Source organism: Triturus cristatus, chromosome 5_2 (assembly GCF_964204655.1).
Source record: "Triturus cristatus chromosome 5_2, aTriCri1.1, whole genome shotgun sequence".
NCBI lineage: Eukaryota > Metazoa > Chordata > Amphibia > Caudata > Salamandridae > Triturus > Triturus cristatus.
In genome coordinates, this window is record NC_140588.1 from 906,671,895 (window position 1) to 906,685,632 (window position 13,738).

At 45.7% G+C, this 13,738-nt stretch overlaps 1 protein-coding gene across 2 annotated transcripts in view; it reads left to right on the top strand.

Moving 5' to 3' along the window:
• Window positions 1–13,738, top strand: part of AKAP14 (A-kinase anchoring protein 14) — a 145,012-nt gene that overhangs the window by 52,529 nt on the left and 78,745 nt on the right. The window contains exon 1 of one of the 2 annotated variants that reach the window (XM_085608079.1): window positions 68–189. The exons of the other annotated variant lie outside the window; for it this stretch is intronic. The gene's annotated coding sequence lies outside the window, so the exon portion shown is untranslated. Of the gene's footprint in view, window positions 1–67; window positions 190–13,738 lie in introns of those variants that run through there. 2 annotated transcript variants of the gene reach the window in all.

Sequence of the window (13,738 nt, forward strand, 5' to 3'; positions counted from 1 at the left end):
GCTGGGCAGCATTGTGATCTCACTGGGCCTTGCAGGCGCTGGCTGCCTCAGGGGTTGGCGCGAGACCCGTGCTGCCTTTAACAATATCTGTTCCCGCGCCTCCTTTGCTTGTCCGGAGCAGTACGCTAAGCGTTTTCATTGGATTATTGGGAACAGACGTCAGAGCTGGGAAGCCCTGGCCATCAGAATGTGAGTATTTTCAAAGTCAAGCTTTTCTATCCACTATGTAATTGCTCTCGCTAATTTAAAGACATATAGTTAAACCTTTGAGATTGTCTGGTGAGGTGCGCCATGATTGCCACATAAGCCATGTTAAGGATCGTTTTAATGCCGCACATTTCCCCAGGTACAAGCTTCCAAACAGAATCCAGCAGGTTTTTCACCCACAATTTTCAACCAGAAATTACCTAGAACAATTTGTGCACGGGTCAGTGAGAAATGTGTGCGCATCTTGAAATTCCGATTCAGGTGCAAACCCCACTTGCACCGGTGTCTGCCTAAAGGGCCGCGCGTAAATATGGCCTTTGTGGCCTTTGGCGAGTTCCTTTACTATCCTACACCTACATTAACATAACCACTTAATAACGTCTCGGGGCATTTCTGTGAGACAGGTGGGCTCAGCTGTATATTTCCATGGGCTTCACGTTTGCAGGGATGCACGAGAGGTGTATCTTTGAGTGGACGCGGTGTCTCCACAGTGACCAGAGCAGCACGCTCGGATGCGGGCCGCTTCAGATAACATGTAGACCAAACAACACACTGCATTTGAAGATAGGACGTAGCCCTGGGAATGTAACTAAATACAGCAGATTCCCATTTAGACTGATCTGAACGGTAAAGAGTTCATATGGGAATCATCAACTGGATTGATTGCGGTGGTCCCGGCTCTACATAGGGAGGACAATTTGGGTCTCAGGAAGACCCTACTGCCCCCCATTGGGACGCTCTAATGGCGGATTTACACACTGAAAGGCTCGCAGACCCACTGGCTCACAGCACCCGTTCTGATGGGGATGGCGTAGTGGGGGAACGGGCCGCCCGTGGCCCGCCACCTGACAACGTGCACATCCTTTCGCTCGCTATTCTTAGTTGTACCGAACCATCCATTAATATTTAAAGCATTGGTAGCAGCCACTAATATGGGAGCCACTACTCACCTAGATGAATGCGCATAATGCACATAGCATTGATGAGACGAGATTTGTTGATTGAGACAAGATGTTTTATTTTCTCTCCCCTTTTCGTTTTGTTTTTAGATAGCCGTATAAGAAGTTTATGTTATATTATGTTGGTTTGCAGTAAACATTGTCTAGATCTGTAATCAAAACTCCTTGTACTGTTATACTCTGCATTGTGATACCGAGGGTGGCTTTACAGATATGAATACGATCTGCCACGTTATTAACATATTGTACAATTGGTGCTAACGCTGTATGTACCAAAAATATGCATACCGATATTGGAAAATAATAAAACAGATTTAAACAAAATAGATACATAATTTACAAATGTTAGTTTATTTATTTTATTCTCGTCTTGTTGATCAGGAAATTTTGAGATACATCAAAAAAATAGCCGAAAAGCATTTGATATTTAATAGTTCACTGGAACAATGTGGATGGAAAAGGCCTTTCTCATTTTGTATGAAGTGATCATGTCTCAATCTACAATGGGCTTCAAATGCGAATTATGGAGAACTATATGAATATTGAGTTAGACAGTGCTCAAAGAGAGAAAGTGTGCACTCGGGTAAAAAAAAACTTTGGATAATGCTACATTTTGTTACAATGCAGTTTCTTTCATAGAACACGTATGGCTCCTGTCTGCTATTTCGAATTTAGGCCCCAGTCGTGGAATGTCAGACGCATCTTTTTTTGTTATCAGCATCTGATTCAATGTTGATCGAAAGATACTGGAAAAAGATATGTGGCACTATTCCAGAATCCAAAAAGTATATGATTTCCTGGGGCGGCATGTATGTGTAATGTTCAATGTATCTTAAATTGCTGTTGTGCTTACTCTAAATCAGACAAACAGCGCCACAATGTGGCAGACTGCAATAAGTGCAGGTTTTGACAATTAAGAGCTGGTGCCAGCATTGAAACCCCCGCCTCAAATTAAGCACGGCTTATTGATGCTTCTGCAGAAAAACACCACTAACAGTATCTTATCATGTGATATGATGCTGCATTCTGTGCTGTTCTGATACCTGCACTGAGAAGTTTTGTAATAACATATTTATGATGTCTAATGCTGGTGTATTCTGTTCCGTTCGGAGAGTGGTGGTATGGAGAGAGGAAAAGGTCAGGTTCTGTTATTTGGCAATTTACATTGTTATAATTATGAACTATAAAGGTACATAGGGATGTTAGACAAGGGTGCATATTAGCTCCCCTGCTGTTCATTCTATATATTATTAATTTGGGCCCCGTTTTATGCACAGCCAGGAAAGGTATTCTCCGGCAGGTACTCAGGTAATTCCTGAGCTCCTTTATGCGGATGATGCAGTGTTACCAGCGAGGACGGCCATAGGGCTACAGGCTCTGCTTAACATTTTTGTAGACTTTATGGCTTTGTTAGACTTAAATACCAACCTTGTTAAGTTGCACATAATGATCATGGGCCGGGAACCAAGAAACTGATAGCTCACTATAGGGAGAGTCAAGAAATTACAAGGGTTACTACCGCTTGTTTGATGAAAAGGCCACCTGGACCCGCAAAGCGAACTGCTATGTCAAGAGCTACAGTTGCAGTTCTTGACTTTGCTCGAAAGTTAGGGGCCAAACCAATTCAAGCCATGTTAAACGTTTACAATGCAAAGTGTATTGCCATCACCTGTTATCGGTCGGATATTTGGGGATACAAGGCTTCAGGAGACCTTCGAATAGTGGAGAATACGTTTTTGAGAAATCTGCTTTCTGTCCCTCAATCTGCATCACCCCACATTGTCCATCAGGAACTGGGGGTAGGATATGTATCTGACCTGGTGGCGTTGGTTCCATTATTGCGCTGGAGAAGGATGTGGACTAATCCTTAAGTAGAATTGAATCATAACATGGCCAAAGTATGCCTCATCTTGGAGAGGGCAAATAGTATTCCTTGACTCTGCTATATTAAGACTCTAGCAGAGAAACTGGGGTGCCCTGATCTGTTTGAATCCCCAAATGGGTTAGTAAAAAGAGATCTGATCTGGGCCAAAAAACAATATTTGTCTATCGTGAATGCTGAAAGAGAAGCAAGGGAGTTTCTTAAACTTACTGTACAGACCCATATCTTATTAAAAACATCAACACTACTAGTGCCATACCTAAGTGTAATTACAATTCCCTACCATCGCTTCCTCCTAACGAGGTTCCAATGAAATCTATTACATTATTTACTTGCTGAACTCTAAGGGTGGTATAAGGTTGATGAATTGGGCCCTTGTCCCTGTGATCATTTCTCTACCCAGGACACTCTGCATTTTATGATGTTCTGTTATCACTACTGCTCTCTCCGCCAACGTTTCATATTACCATTATTAAATAGATAAAGGCTTTTTTTTAAGTAAGGCTGGCGTTAATTTATCTCCAGATGTTAACCAGTCCTCTGGAATGTTTTAGTATTGCAAATGTTTTAGTTGCAGCTGTTAAGAAGAAGAAGAGACGGGCTGTATAACATTTAGAAACATAGGTTTCATGTTTTGTTATGTTTTTTTATCATGTATATCTATAAATGGGATTTTAAGAATGATTATTTATGTCGGATGGTTTTATGTCTAGCCTTGATTTTATGGTATGTACCTTTATGGTTTTAACTAACCGAATAAAGTATTTTGACTGACTGATTGACCAATTATGAGCCTATATCAAGACTTTGGAATTTAATAAAAATAACTTCTGGAAGTATGTTCCGAAGAAAATATATTTTGTAAATTCCCATCTTTTAACTTCTTAACAAAGTAGAATAATTTCACCTTATATCAATAGGTTCCCATATCCACCCCCTTTTCTCAGTAACTCCTTTACTTACCTGGCAATTGTGGACATTCATTCATATTACTCTCAAGTAAAAGTGTGAATCAATCATAGTTTAGAAATCTGTAATTTGGCACACATCTGCCCTTCCTCATTACATTCTCCTTGTCCTCTGCTGCCCTCTGGTTCATTTTATACATGTGTAAGGTTGTGGGAGTTTGCTTCTGTGAATTTGGCAAGATTTTGTGAAAAAATTTAAACTTAATGACATTTACAAACGTTTTCAATGAAACTTCTAAGAGAATGAATGGACAAAAACAGGCTTGTCAAGAAAAATAATGCAAACAGACTCTGGAGTCAGTAATCTACAGCAAACATCTTTAAAAGAATATTTGACTTGTTATTTTCAGAAAATACAAATCAACATTTCAGTGTCAATTTGAGTTTTTGTAGGATAATTTCATCAGAGGAATAGTTGGACAAAAATGTATAATTTCCCAATTGCAAGAATCATACAATTATCATGTTGCCAGTTCCATAGATGAAATTCTTAATTGCTCAATTGCAGAAAGCACAAATTTAGTGATTTTGACAAATACATTGACCAAATTAGTTTTGTGCATCTTTACTAGAAAGCATCTCCTTGTGTGTGGTTGTACTTTTAAAATGCATTTTTCCAACTTTTAGAATGTTAAGAAGAGTGAAAGAGGGCAAATGGAGCACACCGAGTTCAATGTTTACTTAATAACATGGCATTCAATGTCCAGTCAAACACAGTGATAGCATGGAGAAAGTCCAAATATTACTCTCCAGTACCAGTTCAACCTTTAGCTTACAAGAGTGGGCTCCAACTCCACGCTAAATCTTCCTCCTCTAGACGACAGATCTTTGCCACCATTTTTGAATGGAAGCTACATCAAATCAGGTCAATCAACATCATAATTAACAGTTTCAGTTCTGTCAAATATGAGAGTTTTAAATTGGTTTCAAATCCTTTATTCTCTCTAAGCGATTGGTAAAAACATTTTGGGTCTTTTTATTCAATTAGTAAGTAAGTTAAATCTGTTTACAGAAATTATCAAAGAAAAATATGGTTAGGGTCATCAATATTAAAATTTGACAAGCGTGTTCCATAAAGGAATTAGTCCCTATTCTAACTAAATGGAAAAAAAGCTAATTGAACTCATAAAGAGTTCAGAAAAAGAGTGAGATCAAAGGAGCATTAAGTTCGGAATTAAATTAAGTAGTAGAATTCCTCATAAAGAGTAGTTCATGAAACTCAGCCCTGTCACAATCTCCAAAAAGTATCAGTATCAGTTGCAGTAGAAAACTGTAATAGAATAAACCTCAACAGGGAAATAGGGAAAACAGATGCAGCAGTAACTACACCCATCAGGATAGAAACATAAAGTTAGTGTCAACTCGAAATTGGCAGGCCACAGTAGTAGCTGTCAGCAGTAGCTTGCAGCAAAATGCAGATGCTATAAAGGAAAAGCTCCTGTGTGCAGGGGAAAGTGAGAGTCTCTCTCTGAAACTAACTAGAAACACGCACTAAAATAAAAGACAAGAAAATATGCGGGCAACAATTTGGTGCATCAGGTCACTCAAGCCCAACGAGAAGACATCTTTTGATGGTGAGCTGCTTTGTTCTTCCTTTCCCACGGAAAGCATATGGAGTCCACAGTCTACTATCAAATATGTAACAGACATCACTAAACATGTGTATAGCTGGAAACGTCTAACCTTGGTTCCCAGGGAAGTTTATTGCAATGTCTGTTCTATCATTTATTCACTGAGTAACAAAGATCTACACTAGACACAGAAACATCTACCTGCAGATTTCTAGTTAAGTAATGGCTTTCGCATTTCTGATAAATAAGGATCTTTGTTAAAATGTATGATTCCTCATTCAGTTTTATGTGAACACGAGATAGATATGAAGTTCAAGCTTGGTGCATCTAGAATATGAAGTTTAACCCCTTTGCTGCTAGGCCTCCCCCCGTGCTAAGCCTTATTTTAGCGCTTTGGGGCACTTAGGCCCCTGTAACATTTTGTGCACATAAGGTATCCATGCCAAATTTGCGTACTTCTCTTCCAACATCTTGGGATTTTAAAGGTACCCAGAGTTTGTGGATTCCCCTGGAGGGGACCCACAAATTAGCGAAAATACAGCTATGGGGAAAAATGGGGGGAAAGTGCTGCAGAAGGAAGCAAATGTTTTTTCCCTGCAAATGGTATCAACAAAGAGTTTGTGGTGCTGAAATCACCATCTCCCCAGCTTTCAGGGACAGGCAGACTTTTGTCACAAAACCAACAGTTTTCACACAGTTTTGGCATTTTATTGGCACACAGCCTATCATTGCTACTTTTTGTGCTTTCAACCACCTTCTATTTACTGGTAGAATTGGGTGTGAAGGCAATAATGGATCCCGGAAAGCTATACATTTCTGAAAAGTACATACAATTATGAATTCAGCAAGGGGTCATTTGTGTAGATCCTTCAAGTTTTTTTTAATAGAAACTAACAGTTGAAATTAAGAAAAATTGAAAATGAGTTGAATAAAAACAGCCATTTGTGACGTTTTCATCTGTAACTTCTTCTAAGTATGACCGAATTTTTAAAGCAATATACCGTTGCATCCACTGGACCCTTCTGGTTGTGGGGATATATAGGAGTTGTAGGTTCACCAAGAACACGAGGAACCCAGAGCCAATAACTGAGCAGCGTCTTGCATTGGTTTTTCATTGTCTTCCGGGTATATGGCACTTCATTTGGTAAAATATAAAGAGTGAAAAATAGGTATCAAAGACACCTATGTATTTCCAAAATGGGAACAAAATATCATTTGGAAACAGTAGCTATTTGCACATCTCTGGATTGTGGGTATCCATACTAGCATGTGAATTAAAGGACATTGTTCAAAGTGACTTCTTTTTTACACATTGTCTTACATCTGGAAGGAAGAAATGCATCGAAAGTCGGCGGGCGCTAGCGGAATGGCCGTCACTGAGTGAGGCTCCTGCAGTTCAGCGCTAAAAATCCTTTATTTATCCTGGTTCCTGGCAGACATCCGTTCCACCCTTCTGGGCTTCTGAGGTCCAATTGCAGCGTGCAGCTGGACGAGCGTCCTGTTTGGATTTATGCTGCTTGGAGGTGCCTGGCGTTCGAGCGGCGCACTGACCGGCCGGAGCGTGTGCGGCGCTGGAGCTCGCGACTGGGCGGCGGAGCTCACGCGACTGCCTTGGCCGTGGCGCCCACGAGGCAGATAGGCCTCTGGTGCACAGTGGTGGCGAAAGCAGGGCCCTGTTATCTATTTGCCCCTCAAAGTCCAGGGTAGGAAGTGATTTGTGGCTGTGGATCGGTGGAGTGGTGAACAGACGGCAGGCGGGTGGTTCATGCGGGGAGCGCTGCCGCCCGGAGCTCCTGAGGCCCTCACGGAGACGAGAGCAGTGCGGGCGCCCTGACTGTCGGTAAGCGGTGGAGAGCTTGGCGGGGGACTGCACCAGTGGAGGAGGCTTCGGTGTTGGGCACCACTTCGCGGAACTTGCCCTGGGAGGCGGCGGGGGCCTGCAGGCAGTGATTTAAGGGCAAGAACTGAGTGTATTTCTTTACATTGCTGGGGCAGCCTGGAAGCCACTGTGTGTGGGGGAACATCGACTGGAGTGCCCTGCTGACTTTGGCATGTTGGTCACTATGCTCTGGTTGGAATATTGCATACCTATTGGGATTGGTGGGGGCACCCGCGCGGACAGTGGCAGCTGAATTCGCCGTCGTTCTCGCCTGAGACTTTTATGATTGATTGCTGCCAAGAGGTGTCTGGTGTGCAGAAGCGCAAAGTGCCCTACGCTATCACTGAGGGGCTAACGGGTCTCTCTACTCCTTGGTTGCCGGTGGGAGTGCACACTACTGGCACCTATGACTTCTGTGCTGTGCTTGGAGAGGAGGGGTCTGGTGGTGATCTGTCCCCTGCTCCGGGGGGGGCCGACCTACGCCGGACCGCTTTACCCCTACAGCGGGGGGCGTCAACGTTGAAATAAGGAAGCGGTTTACGCGCCAACCAAAGTTATCTTTTGAAGCCAAAAAGCACGTGCGGCAGCAACAGGCGGAAGCTGCTGCTGAGTTGGATGCACCGCCGATGGGATCACAGGACACTACTGGGGTTGCAGTGGCGTCGGTCCTCTCTGAGGTGCGGCAGGGTTTTGCAACCATGGCGGACAAAATGGACACATTAACGTCGCAAATTGACACCATAGCGCGCAAATTGGAAAGTCATGAAATGTGCATAACGGAGGCAGAGCACAGAATCTCGGAAGTTGAAGACGCCACTACTCAGGTTCAGGGTACGATGACGCAGTTAGACAAGCTCCTGTAAATAATCGCGGCTAAGAATGAGGACTTAGAGGCGCGCAGTCGGAGGAATAATATTCGCGTCTTAGGAATACCAGAGAGCACCCAGACCGGCAGGCTCGAGGAATACGTTGAGAGGCTGTTGGTGGCAGTTGTAGGCCCGGACTTGTTGTCGCCCCACTTTATTGTGGAAAGGGCTCATCGCTCGCTCGGGCCGCGGACTCCTCCTGGCGGCACCCCTCGGCCCATTATTGCACGCCCGTTGAATTACAGGGATAGGGATGTGGCGCTGCGGGTTGCCCGGGAAAAAAAGGAGCTGCATTACAATGGAGTGTCCTCCACGATGTTTCCGGATTTCACTGCGCAGGTCCAGGAAGAGCGTCGCAAGTTCACCGCTGTTAAACAGAAGTTGCGACAGGCGCAAATTGAATATGCATTACTGTATCCTGCTCGTCTGCGCATCACGTATCAGGAGACACAAACATTCTGCACCAAGCCCCAACAGACGGAGGATTTTTTAAAACACCTCAGGAAACAGAAGAAGTCGCCTGTAAAAGAAGGAACATCGTCAGCAACCACCTCGGATGTGGAGTGATCGGAGTTGTGGTAGGAGGTTCACAGTTGGTGTACAGCCTACTGCGGCCAGTGTGACTTTCTCCCTGTCATGCACCTGAACTGAAGCCTATGTTTGGGATAAGTGGATAGCTTGATATCTGAGAGTTCGAGGGGTGTGGGGGGGCTCACGGACGCTGGGATGACTAAAGATTGGAATCTGACATTGCAGTAGCAGCTGAACGCCTTCGCAACCTCTTCCGGGTCTCGCTACTGGATGCGGGGTCTCGAGATGGGCGTGAGGTACACGTGGGCCACCTAGCAGAAGTTCCCTCACAAGGGTGTACCCCATAATGTTGCTCTGGGATTTTCGATTTGTGTTTGTTTTTTTTGCTACTTTGCTCTGGACGGGGGCAGGGTTGTTGTTACCTGAAAATGTGTTTTGGGGACCTGGGGTGGGGGGGCTGTGGATTACTGGCATGATTGGGATGTTTCAGTGGGAGGGGGGGGAGAAGTTGGGGTATAGTTGTCATGGCACGAATGGTATGTGTGGCGCTCATCGGGGTATCGAACTTATTATGTGGATGGATTCGGCGCATTGGAGATGTGCATTGCGCTTGTTGTATATGGCTGAGTGGGAGTGATGGTACCAGCTGATAAATCTGTTTTGAGAATTTTGTCTTGGAATGTCCGGGGTTTGGGGGATCCGTGGAAGTGCAGGAGCATATTGGTGTATCTTGATTGACAACAGACACAGATTGTCTTGCTGCAGGAGACGCATCTTAGACCGGGAGCTGCGGTGGCATTCGCTGGTAAATGGGCGAGTCACAGATTCTTCTCTTCTTATTCCTCGTATGCTAGAGGTACTGCTATATTGGTTAAAAAGCAGACTCCCTTTGAGCTGAAGGGTGCCCTTGAGGATCCGCAAGGGCGTTATGTTATTATATGGGGGCGAATAGGGAGGGATTCGATTACTATTGCAAATTGTTACGGGCCTGATGTGGACACGCCGGAGTTTTTCACTACTGTATGGGGAAAGATTTTGACCATTGGCTCCACGCATGTGATCTGGGGGGGAGACTTCAACGTGGCCTTTGCTCCGGCTGTGGACAGGTCCAATGTTGCTGCACATCATTATACTCACGCACAGGAGGTGCTGCGGGGGATACTGGAGGAGGGGGGCTTAGTTGACAGTTGGCGACATACACACCCGGGGGTGAAAGAAGGGACGCATTTTACATCCTGCTCTGGCACATGGGCGCATTTGGATTATTGTTTGATCTCACGGGGGCTCTGTTCATCCCTTTGTAAGGTTACACATTTAGCTAGGACATATTCAGATCAATGTCCCGTGCTGGTGTCCCTCACCCCACCGGGCTATGATAAACCGCGGCTGCGCTGGCGGATGCAGCCTGCAGTGTTGTTGGATGCTGTATTTCAAGCTGAGTTGGGGGATGAAATAAAAGATTTTTTTGCTAGAAATAAGGGGTCGGTTGACAGTATTGAGGTCATATGGGAGGCGTTCAAAGTGACCATACGGGGGTACTGTATCTCCAAGAGTTTTGGAGTACTCCGAGACTTACAAAGGACGCTGGGGCGCTTGGAGCAAGAGATGCAGGCGTTGGAGAGGCGCATGGGACAGGGGGAGACGGGACAGGTGCAACAAACTTTTAGGGACAAGTTATCAGAGTATACGGAAACTACCACAAGGGAGGTCCACTTCCGGGGGAAGCATTGGGTAGCAAGGAGATACGGTGAGGGGTAGCAGCCAGGCAAAGTGTTGGCTGAGGTAACTAGGAGTCCCCGATTCACGACGCATGTATTGTAGATAGAGGAGCAGGATGGGGAGTGGCATCGTGACTCCTTGCGCATACTCGAAACGTTTCCTGACCATTATAAGTGGCTTTACACGTCAGAACGGCACGGTCAGATGGAATTGGATGGCTACTTGGGGAACGTGGTGTTAGGCTGGCTAGGCGATACGCAGCGGGTGTTTCCGAGTTTACCTTTTGAGCTGGATGAAATCCGGGAGGCAATCATGCAGCTGAAAAATGGGAAGGCGCCGGGATCGGATGGGCTGCCTGCAGAATTTTACAAACAATATATTGATATCATGGCTCCCGTGCTCCGTGAGGTCTACGAGGAGTCCCTTGAGGTTGGGATTCTTCTGCCTTTAATGAGGGAAGCATTAGTCACATCTTTGTTGAAGCCGGGTAAATCCCCTAGATCGCGTGACTCTTATCGGCCGCTTTCCTTGATGAACTGCGACACTAAGATCCTGGCTAAAGTATTGGCCAATCGTCTGGCGCTCCTCCTGGGCAAGCTCATTCTCTCGGATCAGTCGGGCTTTGTGCCGGGTAGAGCAACAACTCATAACCTGCGCACGCTTTTTTCGCTCATTCAAACAGTGGCACCCAACTTCCCGCTTGCTGCAGTGTTCCTCGATGCAACCAAAGCATTCGATTCTGTGGAGTGGGACTATCTGTTCGGGGTGCTGCAGCGCATGGGTTTTCCGCCCCCTTTCCTATCCTGGGTTCAGCTCCTGTATCGCCAGCCCACGGTCCAGATATTGATAAATGGTCCCTCCTCTCGGTCGTTCAACGTCTCTAGAGGTACCCGGCAGGGCTGCCCCTTATCCCCCCTCTTATTTGCCATTGCGATTGAGCCCCTGGCCTCCCGGCTTCGCCAATTGCATCAAGACAAGGCCTTTCGCTGTTGTTTGCGCCCGCTCCTAATTTCATTATACGCGGATGACGTCACATTATACGTTAGGGACCCTCAGCAGAACATGAGCCCCTTATTGCGAGAGTTTATTGTCTTCGGCGGGCTTTCCGGCATCACGATCAACTGGTGCAAATCCCAGGTCTTTCCCCTCACACCAGCAGTATCGCGGTTTCCGTTAGACTTTCCCTTGGAGTGGTGTGACACGGATGTTCGGTATTTAGGCATACAGGTGGCCAGAGATAAGGAGGACACGATACGGCTCAACTATGGTACGGCCATTACACGCCTGTCCAACAATGTTACCCGCTGGATTTCTTTGCCTCTCTCGCTTGTGGGAAGGGCATCCCTCATAAAAATGATTATTTTACCGCAATTTCTTTATCTGTTTCTAAATATACCCTACCAGCCAGGAGCCTATTGTTTTGCAACCTTACATACGGAATTGATACGATTATTCTGGGGTGGCAAGCAGTCGCGGCTTGGCTGGTCGACGCTTACGAAGCCCTATGACCAGGGGGGATTTGATGTCCCAGATTTTGAGGTGTATTTTTTGAGTGCCCAGGCGCACTACGTATATTATTGGATTTATCCTCCTAGATACATGCTACAGGTGGCGGTGAAGGATTGGCTTGCGGACCCTATACCGTTGAATGGCATGATATTTGGTCCTCCGCGTTCCCGGTCGGACCCCCCACTACGGTCACTGGCACGGTGGAGGCGTGGCGTCATATAGTGAAGCTTGCTGGGCTACCCTTCTTATATTCTCCTCGGCTCCCGCTGACTTACCATCCTAGTATTAGTCTGTTCCAGGAGACTGGCTTCCTCAACCTCTGTAAACGTATTAATGTTAGTACCTGGGGAGATATTTTTCATGAAGGACAATTCCGTACAATGGAGCACTTTTTTCAGGGACTGCAGCCCACACCGTTAGAAGTGTTTCTGTACGTGAGGCTGAGACAAGGGATGAGAGCGGTGCTTCCGGAGTTCCCTAGGAAGCCGCCGCCTCTTCTCCCCTTACAGCAATTATTAGGGACCAAGGATGGAAAACATCTGGTATCGGGACTGTACCGGAGCGTACGTGCATGCCAGATAGACACTGCTGGATCGGCTTACATGCAATGGGGGGTGGATTTGCAAAGAGATATAACAGAGGAGCAATGGCGGTATTGCTGTACCCAAACGGGTCGAATTTCTGCTAGTTGTCGGTTACGGGTGCTACATTACAAATTTGTACAACGGTTGTACTATACACCTGTCAAAAAATACAGATTTAAACTGGCGGATAATGACAGATGTGAGAGATGCAGGAGACCTGGCGCGGGTTTCCTGCACCTGGCGTGGGAATGCCCTGAGGAGGGGGAGTATTGGGGGCAAGTTTTTGATGCCTTTGAGCAGATGGTGGGAGGTGCATTGGAGAGGGACCCGCTAATAGCTCTTTTGGGGTACGTCGCCCGGATACCGGTGGCATACTGTAAATTCCTCGCTCTCTCATTGCTGCTGGCTAAACGAAGGGTAGCGTGCAGATGGGGAAGGGGCCGCACCCCGAAATTTAAGAACTGGCTGGCGGACATGTTGTACTGTCAGGAGCAAATGATTGTCTATGCCGAAACATTGCCGAGAGCCTCCAAGCCAAGAGATAGCTGGGGCCCCATGCGGGGGTATCTTCTTTCACGAGGTGGGGATGAGGCTGCTGCTGGTTCTCATGACTCTATTGCTGGACCGGATGTTGTATTATGATGCTCCTGGGTCTGTAGGTACCGCACGCATGTTTTGATTGGCGCTGAAACCAAATAGATGATTGGGACTGAACGGCTATGCTCTACAATGCAGATTTTCCTAATGATGCTAGTGTAATATTGTAACTGTGGTCACTTTTCCTTTTGAAGTAGAGGAGGAGCAAGCCCCAGTATCGATGCCATGAATTACTGTTGTTTTGCCTTGCTTTTAATCATTGTTAAGCATTGCATTTTCTTTGTTATTTTTGTGACTGCCAAAATCATAAATAAAATAAAAAAAGAAAAAAAAGAAATGCATCGAAAGTCAATAGGTAATAACAGTTGCTCTACAATTCTGTGTTCACCTAAGTCTCCCGATAAAAATAGGACCTCACTTGTGTGGGTAGGCCTAGTGCCCACAACAGGAAACGGCCCAAAACTCA